General features: G+C 41.7%; 1 long non-coding RNA gene across 2 annotated transcripts in view; it reads left to right on the plus strand.

Annotated features, from left to right (window-relative positions):
* LOC112159743 overlaps positions 1 to 9,119 on the plus strand; it is a 131,608-nt gene extending 122,489 nt beyond the window's left edge. Inside the window, exon 3 of one of the 2 annotated variants that reach the window (XR_002921530.2) lies at positions 8,637 to 9,119. This is a non-coding gene — a long non-coding RNA (uncharacterized LOC112159743). The remainder of the gene's footprint in view (positions 1 to 8,636) is intronic. The other variant, XR_002921531.2, reaches the window with a different exon arrangement.
* Positions 9,120 to 16,425: the final 7,306 nt, after the last annotated feature.

The following is a 16,425-nucleotide window of genomic DNA, read 5'->3' on the forward strand; positions in this document are numbered from 1 at the left end:
GCGCACTGCCCTGCATTACAGACGTCAGATTAAAATTTGATTTCTGCATTATTTATTAAACTAAAACATCGCTTTTGTCCAAAAACTACAACTAAATGCCATATTCTTTCTTTAATTCAATATTGCAGAATTTTAAAAAAGGTCATTTTAGACTGAGTTTTATCATGTTGATCTCACAGAGGGTTAAGATGTGTTTTACATCCAGTCTTCCCATGAGATCAAATAAAAAATAAAAAAATCCGTGATTGGTCAGCTAATGAAATAATTGTTTGTGGCAGCCCTATAAGATGCAACATCTTTGAATGATATATTTTCAAAATGATGTCATTGCATATGGTGTTCAAACTGGACTATTGATTGTAGTGCATGTACCTGCAGTTGGTAGAGGACTGGTGCGAAATGTCCAAATCTCATCAATCTTTCTTCAGGCTTTTCTTTCTCAGCTCTATTCTGATATATTAAAGACTTGGTGTCATAGAATTCCAACCGGGATTTCTCCACCATGATCACGTTTTAAACGGTTGGTATACGATGCCATCAGAACATCGAGTCCTTGACTGGTCAAAGTTGAACTGGATTTTTGGCCGTTCAGTGGGCGGCTCATTTATTCACCTTAATGGACATCGTAGAATTGGAATGTTCAACTGTTGTGGGTGGTACAGCACCATCACTTTCACACGATTCCATTTGATACATGTAGAAGTGGAGCCCATAAATAGATGGGCGAGTACATACTGGCCTTATTATTTCTTGAACCTTTTGTCCTTGCAGCCAAAAGCCTTACCCTGGGCTGCCAAACACCACTGTGTGCACACAACCTTCTGACAGTCCTGGCAGCTGATCTCAATACTGCTGTCATCCCTCTCATTGTCCAACAAAAAAGTCTCCTCCCTGTTCTGCAGACACAGCCACTTTATTGTAAAAAGTTGCTGTGTTTGAATTTGCTGCAGTGACCTCCGTGGTGTACGCAGACGCTTCATTTCCCCACGATTAAGCAAAAAAAAGTCCTGTTAACACAATGTCATGGCAGCAGGTGAACGTTTGAGTAAAATCATAAGGATTTACGGACTGATTTCATTAAGAACCCAATTCTAAAAAAGCCAAATTGTGTGTGAGAATGCAGTCTGGTTGCTTTCCAGGTAAGGATTTGTTAGAGATTGACTACGACTGATTGTGCAAGGAATAGAAGGGAAAGAATCAGGATTGTTCGTGCGCTATGGATTGCACACATTGAATCAGCAATGAAACTTCAGGAATGGAGTTCTGCTGGGAAAAATGAAACAGATTGCAGCCTTTGAAAATGGTCTAATGACTGTTATAGACAGAAGTGTGTACTGATTTCTGAGACACGAGCATTAAGGCGGGATGGTCAGGCCAATGCAGCCTGTATCTGCTGTTGATGGCCGATGATACCCTGGAGCCATTTTGGCCACTTTCTCACTGACCACCAAGAACTACAAAGTTGTCTGCAAAAATACACTTCATATTCATGTGACCATAATTAGGGTAGATTGTTCAGTCAATGGTTCGGTAGGTCAATGGGTCATCGGGAACAATGGAAACTGATTTGTTAATAAAGCTAAAAATAATGATAAATATGTTGGAGACAACGGGCTGCACGGTGGCGCAGTGGTTAGCGCTCTTGCCTCACAGCGAGAAGGCCCCGGTTCGAATCCCGGCTGGGACCTTTCTGTGTGGAGTTTGCATGTTCTCCCCGTGCATGCGTGGGTTTTCACCGGGGACTCCGGCTTCCTCCCACCGTCCAAAAACATGCTTCATAGGTTAATTGGTGACTCTAAATTGCCCCTAGGTGTGAATGTGAGAGTGGATGGGTGTGTGATTGAGGCCCTGCGACAGACTGGCGACCTGTCCAGGGTGTACCCCGCCTTCGCCCATCAGTAGCCGGGATAGGCTCCGGCACCCCGCGACCCCGAAAGGGACAGAGCGGTCAGGAAAATGGATGGATGGATGGATGTTGGAGACATTTGGGGGCTAGGACCTGCTTTCAGACCCATCTGTTGATGTGGTCTCGGTTTGTTAGCGGACAAACGAGGAGCGGCAATGCAACGACAATTGGCTTAGGTTGCTACGCTAGCCAGCTGCCCGGCGGACAGCATAGCGAGCTCCTCTGCCCAGGGTCCGGCAAAGCAAGCAAGAGCCACCGCCCAGGAGTCAGCAGAGCTAGCAGGGTCGCTGTCCAGGCTTCCAGTCCGTGGGCAGCAAACACAGCTGGGGCCACCATGGAAACTGCAGACAAACCCAATTGGGGCCTACATTTTCTGCCCACTTTTAAACCATATGGGCCCACTTGGACTTGCTGGCTGGGCAGCGCAGGTTTTTAGAGGATTACTCTTAAATGCATGAATGGATCAAAACACCGCTTTGGGGTTCTTTTTAGAGATGAATGAACAGTATAATCCCCTAAGACCTCAAAAATAGAATTTTAGTGGTATGGCCCCTTTAAGTGTTTAGCAAGGAACACCCATTTGGCATCTTCGGCAAGGACAAAATTTAGCATCTATCAGACTGACTGCAGGTTAAACAATAAGTTGGCTAGGTAACTTGTTTTAGTAGGGGCAAACTCTGCCTAGTTTGGAGACTTTTAGATCCAAACCTTTTATGAAATGTGTACAAAAACATATTTATGTGAGAAAGACGCCCATCATACCAAACTATACTAAATATTTTCCTTAAATATTTTAAAGTTGGGCTCCTGAATGTGCCTAAAGACCCACTCCAATGAAAGTTATATTTTTAGCATATTCTTTTTCAATTTTTATTTTAAAAAATCATAAATGTTATGAAATTATTACAGAATTCATCGCCCAATCATTCAGTGTCAGTCACCTCAGTTCCCACTTTCCATACCCACAGTGGGAAAAAGAGCTCACAGCAGATGACAGGGCGTTAAGATGCAGGGCCCTTTCCACTGTTATTGCTTCTGTAAATCCCGGTGGAGCCATGGGATTATCATCACAGCAAATTAAAAGCAAACAGAGAACGAGGAAGAAAGAAAAAGACAAAAATCGTCACCTATTGCTCCCTCATTCACGGCCCGCCCGATCCTCGGCAGGTTGGGTCAGAGGAGCTAATGAGTGTGCATTCCAGTCCCGGTGCCAGCTCACCTGCCAGTCAATAACCTATTTAATTTAATGTCACAGCCTATATGAGCAAAGCATATTGACAAGCTGCAGAATGCAGCCTGAGAGGCCTGCAGCTGGAAATGCCAGATAAACTGCATTTGGAAAATTCAATCTTGCGTCTACGGATGCCCCTGAGTGCCTATAAATTATTAAAGCTCGCCCACCAATAAAGGGTGGAGGGAGAAAAAAATCTTGAGGGGTTTGTGTCAGTGATCGGTGCTGATGGGGTGTTACCTGGTGAAGCCACTGTTCCCGGATCATGTCTGCAGCCATCTGGTCTCAGAGGTGACACGGACACTAACGGGGTTTCATGAATCTTTTAGAGGAGCAAGAATATACCACTTTTTGACATTCAATTACTGTATTTTCTGCACTATAGGGCGCGTCGGATTATAAGGTTCACCATCAATGACTGGTCTATTTTCCAACTTATGCCATATATCAGTTATATTAACCCATAAGGCGCATTGAGTGAGATAAAAGAGCCAGAGATCAGTCTGCCACGCAGTCAGACCTCATTAGATTCAAAGTAAGTTTTGTCTGAATTCCTACACTAATCAATAACGACTAAAACACTTTAAATTGTGGGACTATAGCGTGCCCTGGATTCTAAAAGTACTTTGGACGCTATACTCACAACTTTATTTTTTATTTCATTAAATGCCAGATATGACATCACTGATTTCACAAAGTGAAAATCGAATCACTACAAACATTTCACATCTGTTTGTGACTCCACTGTGTTCTGGAGATGAAAATGTGGATAGTTTGTTAAAAATTACATTTAAACTCTTTTTTTTTTTTTTTCGCAAATACTGTTCGACCGCGATGCATTGTGGTCTATACTCACTAATGTCGTGAACATCGATATAAGCTAGTTTTTAGCAAAGACTTCTGGGAAATTTCTTGGGCACTCATTTTGTAAGTGCAAGTTCAGACAGCACTACAAAATCGCTTGCACTATGAAGTGAGTAGGGAAGGAATTTGGACCTCGGTTAAAACTCGTTTATAACATGCTATACATTAGAAGTGTTAGCTTATTCATAATACATGTAACTTGCAACCTTGTTTACAACATGAAAAAAAAAAACACAAACTCATACTTATAAAAAGAAATATTTCTGTGTCTATGCTAACTCCCCACTTGTTAGTAACATTAAAACTGATTTCTCAAAAGTAAACACAATTGTGACTACACTAATTCACACACTTCTTAGTAACATAAAAAAAAATCAGATATCGCCACACATTAGCGTATTCACATTACCTAGAACGATTAGCCCCGTTAGCGTATTCATAAAACTTTTAATTCTCAACCTTGTTTGCAACACGTAGAAAAACAAACTGATTCCGCTAAAATAAGCTCCCAACCTTGTTTGTAACGTAAAAATAGTCAGACGCCACTAGGCTACATGCTAGCCATGTTCATGTATTCATAACACCAGTGACTGCTAACTTTGCTAATAACACGTTGAAAAGTTTTTCTGGGCAGACCTACATGTTAGCCACGTTAACATATTCACAATATCTTTCCATCCAACCTTCTTTGTAATACATAGAAAACAAACTGATACTGCTAAAACAGACGTCAACTACTAACCTCATTTGTGACAGGAAAAAAGTAACCCAACAACAAACTTTAGCAGCGTTAGCCGGGTTAGCATATCCACAATACCAGTGATTCCCAACTTTGCAAGTAAAAAGTAAACGTAAAAGTTTAACATCCCTATAAATTATCTGCGCTAGCATATTCCTAATACCTGTTTCATTCAACCTTCTTTGCAACACGTAAAAAACACAAACTGCTAAACCAGACTTCACACTGTCTATGCTAACTTCCAACCTCGTTTGTCAAAAAACAAATTTGTCAGACACCACTACACATTAGCAGTGTTAGCCACATTAGCGTATTCACAACATCAGTAACTCCCAACTTTGCTAGTAACATGTTCTTAAAAAAAATTTAAAAAAACACTCCGTCCCCCATAAACATTAGCCATGTTAGCATATATCAATACAGACGTCACTGTGACTATGCTAACTACTAACCTTGTTTGTAACGTTAAAAAAAAATGTCAGACACCACTACACATTAGCACCATTACCATATTCTCAAGACCAGTTGCTCCCAACTTTGCTAGTAACATTTTAAACAGAACAGCTCCACACTGCTACACGTTAGCCTCATTAGCATATTCACAATAGCACTCAAACAAACATTTTGACAGAGCGTCATGTGCCTCTCAGAATTGCTTCAACACCAGTAAGTACAACATGAATGAATTAACATATAAGGTGTTCCAGATTGTAAAGCGGATTATCATATTTTGAAAAAAATTAAGGCTTTTATTTGCATCCTGTAGTTTATAAAATACTAGGTATCATTCTCTAAAATATGCTGGCTCCTTGCAATAAACAGACTTAAAAAAAACAACTGATTTGTTCACTGAGTTTCTCTTTGAACAGTAAATATCAAAGACAGACTTTTAAAAAAAAAGTCACAATGTGATTCAGGGACAGCTGGACGCTAAAATAAAATCAGACGGTGGTGTGTGAAACCTTTGATCCACCTCTTTGTGTGTCTTGTCTGCTCGGGTGCCATCTGAAGGTGACTTCCACTACAAGTCCACATTTTTGATGCCTCTGTCCTGTCACAGTCAATAAGCCATTTAATCTCGGGGCTCAGGCGAGTCGATGCGGCCGATGTCGTGTCAGGGCTTTACGGGAGACGAGATGAAGGCTCTGCACAGCTCTGATAAACCATTCATTTCCTTGAGCTTCTTTTGTCTTCCGTCTGATTCAGGAGAAAAAAAGGAAAGAAAAAAAAGAAGAGCTCTTGGCCCATTTCGATCCCGGGCACCTCCTTTTTAATGAGCTCTTTAATCCATAACAGCGAATGCAGCTTGCCTTTCGGCGTGACACAAATGCGCCAGATTAGAGGATTACTCTCATTCTTGCATTCATGTTCTAATTTATGAACACAAGCCACCCTCGGAGTCCAATGCTAAATAATAACAGTGATAATGAGGGAGTGTGTTCTGTACATGTTAACGTTCAAAAGCTTGTAATGTGACATTAATAATATGGAGCTTTATCTGGCAAATTCCCAGATAAATGCAGCTGTTTGAAACAGGACTGACTTATCCTGTCCATTCACAGGTAGTCAAGAAAACTTCATTTCCTAGAGCTACAAAGCAGAAAGGAGCACTGATTAATCCTCAACTATTTAAATGTATATTTGCAATCATTCTTTATATATTTTTTATGTAAACATATATGGATTAATTAGACTATGGCTACTGCGCGGCGACCTGAATCCAAGTTTTTAGCAAATTTGGCAGGTAGCCACGCCAAGGTATTTATATTCAACAGGCGGACTTTCACGCCACGCCACAGAGCTTTAAAGAAAAAGCTAAAATTTTACGGTCACATCAGTCAGTGGCCGCCCAGGCACATTTTGAGGTCATGCGGTGGTAGTCCAGTCACAGGCGAGTCTGATGCCAATACAAAATTGGGCGAGTAGTTGGACGGTCACAAGGCGGAACGCCTGTGTCTTCGGACAGCGGCCGTCTATATCAAGTGCCATCAGCCGCCTGGTAACCCGGGGGTATGTATAAAGCAGGCCACTCTACACGCATGACTACCGCCTTCCGCATTCATGACCACGTCAACAATTTGTAAAAACAGTTGTAAAAATAAAAAACAGGCAACGGCATGAAATCTTGAAGATTCTGTCAATGCCTTCCTATATCGCTGTTGCAGTTGTATTTGTTTTCATAGCATAACACAGGGTTCACAACACTGCGAAGTGGTGCGGAACAGAGCCCGCTTCAATTCGGCAACCTTGTTAACCTATGGCGTAGTTTACACTAGATGCGAAGCGCCGCAGTCCTCTTTGCAGCAATTGTTTCAGCATCTGGTCTATTTTTTACGCGAGCCACGAGCAATCCGCGTCAATCCGGGCAGGAATTACCTCGACACACGAGAAAATCCAGTAAATTTTCAAAAGCTAAACAATTTTTTACAATAAAATACAGCTTTTGACAAAAGCAATCATATTTTTGTATCTAAACATACTGTAGAGAGGAAATTATAGTAAACACACAAACAACACACAACACACAATAAACTAACACACAGATCAACGTAGTGGGCTGACTACGCAACGATGGGGTGTGTGGTTTTGGGTGTCTGAAAACACAATCAACGAGCGAGAGCTCAAAGCAGTTGGTGACAAGTCAAGATGGACGATGTCAGAAGCTGTTGTTGAAGCTGTGAATAACCACAGATGAACAGAAGCACCTGTCGACCGTTGGGAAAAAATGCGTGTCTGGTGTCCGGTGTGAACCCAGCGTAAGGTATTTTGAAGTTTTCCTTTAAATAGTAACCTTGTTTTTTTAAGGGATTAGCTTCATTGAGCATGATGCTTTAGCTCAGTCTTTTTTGGTTTAAGTTCTTCGTTAAAATGTAGGAAATATGTAACATTTGAAGTACCAAATAAGCATTTGTAATATAGAATATTAAAACAAATCGATTAAGATGAACAATGGGACAACCCAAAAATATCCAGTATTCTTGGAAGTTCACAAGTTGTGCAAAAAGGCCATGAGAACTCAAAAACATACAGCTTATGGGGCTTCAACAGTATCCTGTGCTTTATTAATAATATTCATCAACCTTAAAAATCCAAGTTGGAAAGCTACTGTCATCAAAATGACATTAATAAAACAGGAAGTACACAACTCCAGTGTCGCATTACAAACAATAAGACAAAGTATCGTAGGACAAACAAGTCAACAGTGAAGGCTTGATTCAGTGGCAAACTCATCACTAAAGGACACCTGAAAGTCCCTAAAGAACACTCTGCCTGTTTGACTGTTACAACCCGTATGGGTGCATGTGACTTGGGCTTTATTTATCAAAGTTTGGCTTACAAGACAAAAAAAACATTACTCCAAACTTCACTAATTTCAAAGATCGTTCCAAAAAAAGCCAAATTGTCTTCACCATAATTTAATAATAGCTTATCCTATATCATTTCATCATATTTCAAACCTTATTAAGTGTCGGTATTTCCTCCTTGCTCGCAGTCTATGTGCCTTTAAGTGCTAAACAGGGTTTACTTTTTTGGAGCAATATGGTTGAGTGTTGTTGGGCAGACAAAACGCAGCGAGACGCCTCCCAGGCTCCTCTGGATGTGGCCACAGAACATCTCAGTAAATGCGGTCAGACAGATGAGTCTCGCCTGAGAGAGCTGCCTCCCAAGGGCAAAGTGACATTTTCTGGGGGGACAATATGGGACCATAGTGACACAGAAAGAGAGAGAGAGAGAGAGGGTAAGAAAAAAGAGAAAACTTCTTAACACTACTGACTTTAGTTCCTGTAACCCTTCCTTTTTTCAGTCTTTTTCTCCAACTTGTTCCTTCTTCTCTGCTAATTTCCCGAGTCCTGAGTGCTGCAGTAAGTGATTTCTGCCTTTTCGTTCTGTTACAGGTCAGGAAACTTGACAGAGTTCCAAGAGCCTGCTGGCGCTGCACCAGGAAGTGAAACGGATGAAAATGTGACTGCGCTCAACAAAGCAAAATGATTACTGACAGGAACGATATAAAGCAGGAGACATAAAGGGTTGGCGGAAAGTTTCCTAAACATCATAAAAGAAAAATGCTATTAAATTAAAAAAATGTTTTTTTTTTTAAGCTAAAACTGCAATCCACACAATCCCCCCTTACCTACTCATTAAATATTCAGAACAATTAATTCTAGCCGTGCGTCCCAATTGTATTTACTGCTTAGCCTTGTGTACCGCGCTGTCATCCGGTTGAGTCAGACTCCACATCTGTCAGTGAGGATCGGCACGGCGGTCTGTGTGACAGATGAGTCCTTTCCCTCTCAGCGGGGGCTCTCTCCGGGGAGGTGCAAATTTCTGCGCATCCAAGCATTGGCAATCAGGCGCGGCACCTTGATGAGAGACAGGCCCCCGCCGCTTGATTGACTGGCATGCTAACATGACGCGATGGCTACAAACACCACACATAAAGACCTCAGGCGAGCGTCTGCGACCTCGACACGCAGAAACACGCTCCGATCCACGGAGCAAATCGCTGCACATTAAGAGCTCATCGTTCGCCTGTCTCCTTTGTGCGGGATACTGCAACTAGCTGATATCCATGTCTAATCTCATTATGGGATGTCACAGAGCTGAGGATGGGTTGCATTGGAGGAATGAGGTGTTGCCGCCGTTCACACAAATACACTCTTCACTGTCCGCTTCAGATGAGAGCAACATATTCAATCCGGATTTCAAGAGTTTTGGACAATTAGCTTTTAAGGTTCTGATAAAAAAATATTAAGGTTAAAAGCAGGGGATCATCTGATTTATATTTATGAGCACACAAAAATTTGACAACTGGGAGCAATCGGATATTTACATTTGATTAAAATGATTTGATCCTTAGACAATCTCAAGGAATCTTGGATTGTCCGGGGAGGGTAAACTTTGTGATGCTTTACTTGATTAACCTTCGCAGGTCTTTCCAGTGAACATCAGTGATTGGGGCATTCACTTTGCTAAAGTCTTAATCACCACTCCCCTAACAGGTAGAAACAGGGTGTCTGAAGCAAAAAATGGGCAAACTTGTACGGGACTCGGACGTGACCCTCAAGGTCGTTGGTTCATATTATTTTTCTATGGGTATTCTGCAGTCCATAGGTTGTTACAAACATTTCTACAACACACAGGGGTAAGTGTGGGTGAAGTAGGTGAGATTCAGGCATGTCGTACGGCTTTCTTTCATTTTTTCAAACTCTCCAAATCCTGCGCACTACGCAAGGGGACGATTTGTGCTCTTCAAGTGACGAGCCCATACTCCCTTACAGTTGGAAAAACTAAAACTAATCAGACTCTTGTTTGTGTATACATCCTATGGGCATTCTACAGGCACTTACAAACCTACTATGTGCATCTAACTAATGACTACAGTGTTGCATCATATAAGCTCACCGTACGACAGCATCACCCCTACCTAGCCTTACATACTTCATGGTACTCTTACCACACGCCTGGCAATGCAACACATTTTAACTCCCAAGTCATCACATATTGATATTTGGTTAACCTCCACGTCACTTTTTGACGTTTTAGGCATCCCCAACTCGTCAATTTTTGACGTGCTGGCTGTTACCATTAAATCCCGGGTCCCCAACCTCCGGGCCGCAAACCGTAACCAGTCCAGTACCACAACGGGGAGCGCACTGTTACACAAACCGCATACTGGTACCCTAACCCTTGGGTACCCAACTCGTCATTTTTTGACGTGCTGGCTGTTAGTAAAATCAAGGGTCTGCAAATCTAGGGACACGGAACCGGATGCGGATTGGTCTTCGGGACATGTCCAGTACTGGTACCCTAACTCTGACGCGGCACTGGACACAGTACCGGATGCAGTACCAGACTCAATACTGGATCTGAACCTTTACATGATGCGGTACAGGGCGCAAACCAGAACCGGCTTAGGGTATCAGTTCTGGGTGCGTCTCGAGGACCATTCCGTATCTAGTACCGTGTCCCGAGGGTTGCGGACACTTGATTTTACTAACAGCTAGCACGTCAAAGAACGACGAGTTGGGGATACCCAAAACGTCAAAAAGTGACACCAAACGTCAATATGCGACAACTTGAGGATGAGAATGTGTTGGGCAATGGTACGTTCCATTTTCATGAGGTCATGAGATGGCCGTACAAATCTCAAAGGAACTGCAAGACACACCTGCCATTCGTTTAAGATACGACCACTCCTCTCCACAACCCTTCACGAACCTGGACTATCCAAAAACTTGCAGCCCCAGTATGTGGTCAACCTTACTTGACTTAAGGTTTAAAGTGGGAACATCTGCAAAGCAAACAAGTTGTGCTGTCCTCTGTTTGTGCTCAACAAGGAGGAAAACAGTGGTTGCCTTGGATACGCCACACTTCCTGTGGTCTCGGTCGTCACTACATGACTTCAGTGTTCTGCATTGGGTTTGCACACATACACAGATAAAACACTTTGACAACAAATCAGATAAACTTGAATACATGGAATAATCTGCAAATTTGATTTCTGTGAGAAAAAAAATATGTCCTGAATTGAATTTAGGACATCAACAATGAACATTTGATGATTCTGATGGTTCCAAACAATCGTATGATGTCAGGGAAAGGAAAAGGGTTCATTGTGGCTCTGTTGGATCCAGTCACCTTTGGTTTAGATGCTGCTCTTCTCCACCCCCGCAGTGATGTCCTGAAGGTCCACGGGCCCACAGCAGGAACAGATCTCTGTGGAGGGCTGTCTGTTACACAAGAACTGCCTGACTCTCCTGTTTTGATTACTCTATTCTGCTCTGAGGCTCGCTGTTGGAGGCTGACAGGCTCAGTTCGAGACAGTCTTTGTGTCTGTCCCCCTCAAACGAACACCGGCTCGGGGCTCTCGCAGCAGGACGCTGATTGGGTGTGAGACTCGGCTCCTGCGGGGGAGCGGGGTAGAGGAAGGACCCAGCGGTCCAGCTGTTTGTTTAAGAGCAGCAAAGCATGTGGAAAAGCCTAATGGCTTAATTGGTGTGAGTGGCAACGGACGGTACCTGACGAGTCCTATTAATCAGAGCGCGATTGAAAAGGCTACAGGCTACTTAGACACAAATGTGGGCATTGGTACTACTCATGTTGGAGGGAGGGGGGGCTTTAGCAGCCTTTTATTCCCGCCTAAGACACCCGCTGACACCCTTACAGCTGTGGCGTTGCAGTCGGCTACTCAAGCACAAAGCAAGCTCAAGTAGTTAGAATCTGTTCCTCCTCCCAAGTGTCTTCCCCGTGCATGGCACAAACTCATCAACATCATGTCATTAAAAAAAAAAAAAAATCTCACCGCAATCCTCCACAGAGACGAGATCTCCTTCCTGCTTTGCTTTTAATTTCTATTTATCGTTTTCCAACACAGATACTCCTTTCAGGGGACGTTTCTGTGTGTCACATCTATGAGAGCAATCCTCAAGAGGCTGATGTACGTGCACGCGCCACACACACATGCAAAGTATAAGTAAAAACAGGCACAAGCTGAAAACTTCTCCCCGGAGGCCAGAACATCAAACAACAGCTAATGTGCAGCCTCTTGCTTTTCTTTTTTCTCCGCACGAGATGAAGAAATGCTCTTTTCTCAGTGCATTCTTTCAGCTCGTTTGCCCTGATCTTGTCCAGGTCACTTCACCTAATGGAGGAAAATGAAGGCCCCGAGGGCAAAAGGGTGTCTTCCAGACACAAACATCCATGTCGCAGAACAACGCCTTGCTTTGTTTTTCACTGCTTTGCCCTTGTTTGTCTCCCCTCCGGCCCGAAGACAGAGAACTCTGCTAACAGCCTCTTCCGGACGTTTTTTTGGGGCGTACCATTAAAGCAAAGACTAGCCTTTTAGATTTGTGCCACTGCTCCTTTGGATTCATCCTGCCCTTCGGTACGGTTCTTGATAGACACTTGTTAGCTACAGTGTTTCCTCGTTTATCGCAGAGTTACATTAGAAGATATCTCGCCATAAATAAATCTGCAAACTTTATTTTTTACAATTAATTCAAAAATTAATTTAAAAAAACACTACATGCCATACTTTTCTCTATAAAACTTGAACATTTTCGCACTTTATTTTGTTTAATCTTTCAAAGTTCAAAATATAGTGGGTTAGTAATAAAAAACAAAGATCTGCTCACAAGGAAAGACGTAGGTAAATGTGGAAAGCTGACCACATTCTGTACACTAAGGAGACTGATTGACAACAGTCTACAGCCAATCAGGGTTCAGTTCAGAACATATTACGCTATCAAAAGGAAAAGGGATACAAAATTGTGCTAAACATAAATTGTGAAACAGCAAAGCTGTAAAAGTTGAACCGCGTTGTAGAAAAGGACCACTGTGATGAGTTTATGTTCTATAATTTTTAATTAACAAAAAAAATCTAAAGTAATAATAAAAAGAATCTGAAATAAAGTTTTTTTCATATCTAAAGTTTAGATTATTAGTCAAATTGTCGTCAGGAAAATGTGTTTTTGCAATCAAGGAGCATTATTCGTATTGTTTTTCTGCTTCTTTACATTTGAGATCAATTTCCAACATTTTTAAGCAAAATATGAGTGTAAAATAATTTTCCACCTCTTACTTTTGTTAAGAAGTTGGATTCCTGTTAGGTACCATATTTTTCACACTATAACTCACATTTAAAAGCCTTCATTTAAGCCAAGAAAATGACATTGTGCCTCATAATCTGGAGCTCCATTTGAATTAATTAATTCTGGTTGTGCTTACTGAGGTCAGAGCGATTTGGAGGCCTACCCTGTGCTCTGTCAAAATGTCAATCTGCTTTTTCTTGTACAAATTGCAAACAAGGTTGAGCGTTATTGTGAATATGCTAACGCAGTAGCAACTTGTAGCATTTTTGGATTTTTTTTTAAGTGACACTAAAAAGCTAGCATAACCAAGTAATCTTTATTTCAGCTGTTTTCTGTACGTGATGCATAAATGATTGGTTGTTTTATGTGAATTCGCTATCGCAGCCGGACTCTAGTTTTTGTAGCAAACAAGGTTGAATCTTTTTGTAAATACGGTAACACGGTTAACATGTAGCAGAGTCAGATAGCAGATAGTTCTTTTTTATGTGTTACTAACAATGTTGGGAGTTAGCGTAGTCACAGTAATGTTTCTTTTTCTGGTATTATTCTCTTTACTACGCGTTTCTTTTACGAATGCGCTAACAGGGCGAATTGTTCTAGAATGGCTAACGTTTAGCACAGGGGTGGACAAACTATGGCCCAGAGACCACATGTGGCCTACTAAGATATTTAATCTGGCCCAACAAATAAAAGGATTTATACCCATAATCCTAATTATTGTTTTTTCTTCCTCTATTTCTGGAGTCTCCCAGTAGGTGGTGCACTACAGAGACACTGACCTTTGTTTAGGTGCAGAAAATGATTCTGCTGTCATGATGTTGGAAGATTTTTTTATTTTTTATTTTTTTTACATTTATGTGTGTTTTCGGAGTCGGACATTGATTTTCCTGATCATTCCAACACCACAGGAGTACAGCATTTCTTTAAGTTTGCATTTTCCCTTTATGGACATCAACCCATAGGAGCAATTGGCACCAAAAAGAGAAGAAAAGTCAAAGTTTAGAAATAAAAACTACAAAATGTTCTGTTTAATATATATTTATATAAATATATATATAATTTGATCAAAACTAAAGCATGTCTTTGTCTAAAACCCATGCTATTTGTTTTCATTTTATGAGATTGATTACCAAATCACTCCATGCATTGTGGTCCGGCCCTTACGCCAAATTTTAGAGCCCTTTGTGGCCCACAAGTGTTTTACATACAAGTTCTAGAGATACTGTGAATGCAGTTAACAAAGTCTGACTGATGGACCCATCTTTGACTCTTTTGTCTTGCTTAGTGAGCCTTTGGTGTGGCTCATGCACAACATAATTTTAAAAATAAACCATTCACTGATGGTGTGCCTTGATATGGAATGTGTCCTTTAGTGCAGAAAATGCTAAATAAAAACTGATCCATCTTCCACTTCTTGTTTCTATGAAACACCCTTCAGGTGAACTTTGTCTTTGTTCATTTTCCAATCCAAACAAGCAGCAGCATTGTCCACCGCCCTCATGCAGAGAAGCTCCTGTCCCACCCATCAGTATTGTTCCAAATTGAAGCATCTCTGTAGACGTCTTTGCAGCACAGAGTACCTACTTGTGCAAGCCCACACAGCAACCCCCTCCACCACCACCACCACCATCAAGGGATGGCAGTTTTTTTGTGGCAGGCATGGTTTTCTTCAACTGTCCGCCCACAAAAACTCATCATGTTAACAGAATGGACAGTTCTGTTGAAGTAAAATTTAATAAAAGCTGCAGGGGCCATTTTGAATAGATGCCACTGCCGGGGTGTCTGCAATCCTGACAGCTGGAGGAGAGCTGCTACTCTATATTAGATGGAGAGAATGTGTATGTGTGCTTGCATGTGTTTTGTATTTTTTTTGGGGGGGGGCAGGTAGAAAAGGGGGAGCTGCTTCTTCATTATTGCGATTTGAAAAGTGGTTTGCTCTGAAGTGTGGCAGCACATCAGTGACAAATTGCGTCTGCATTGCCCACCCTCTGTTTCTGTTTTTTTTTTTTTTTTTTTTACATAACCTTGCTGGTAGTGCATTGCAAATCTGTCTCTTCACATTTGTAAACGTATGTTGGGTTGCTCACGGGGCATGCATTCCTCATTCTCGCCGTAAAATGGGAGGAAAGAAACGCGTAGAAATACATCAGACGCTTCCTTTTCACATGACTGCACTCGACTCATTGCTCTTTGATAGCGCGGCCCTGTGACTTTAGCTGTGAATAATGATGCTTTTGAGTACTTTTGACCTTGACTCATACACATCGAAGCCGCATTTAACATGTTGCTCTCCTCGCAAACCGCCGTCTCTCGGGACGACTTGGGCGCCAAACTACTGTGGAGGTCAAGGAGTGGAAAGCCTTTTGGTTGTCGCTCAGGTAAGCATTGGCAGGCAATCGCGTGGAAGGAAGAAGCATCTCATCTAAAGGGCTGCATACTCTAACTGGAAAGGAAGCAGTCGACGGCACAAAAGGAAAAGACTTTCAAAGGCCTTGATGAAGTCTCTTTCATTCGCCCGTCCTGTCTGCAGAATCCAGTAAAAGCTTGTCATATTTTCCTTCTCTTTAAGTGGTATTGATTAGAAGACTCAGGCAGCAATCAAGACACGCTTACATTTGGAATCCATGTTTTTTTTAAATCCACATTGATTTTATCAAAGTGGGACTCTTTAAAATTTCAGGTTGTACTCTCATCCTGTTCCTACTTACCAGCATTTGAGCTTTTTTGCAAAACAATTAAATGTTCTGTGTTATTAAAAAGAAATGAGAGAAATGTATTTGTCTTAGCTTTGCAAAGAATTGATTGAATATTCTTGCACCACTCCTCATCCTTAAAATAATGTTGCTGCAATGTCAGCAGAAGGAGCCCTGCATCAGAACGAGTTAGAAAAGTGCAGACAGATACCTGTTAGCATTTAACTTTCTATAAATAAATACAATATTTTCTGCATTAAAGTGCACATCAAATTATAAGGTTCACCCCCAATGAATGGTTTTAATTGGAGCCCTAAACTATTTATGACACATAAGACAAGACGAAAGAGTCAAACGTTATTCCTTCAGATGGTCAGACTTTTACAGTAACTCCATGACTT

The sequence above is a fragment of the Oryzias melastigma genome, linkage group LG7 (assembly GCF_002922805.2).
Source record: "Oryzias melastigma strain HK-1 linkage group LG7, ASM292280v2, whole genome shotgun sequence".
NCBI lineage: Eukaryota > Metazoa > Chordata > Actinopteri > Beloniformes > Adrianichthyidae > Oryzias > Oryzias melastigma.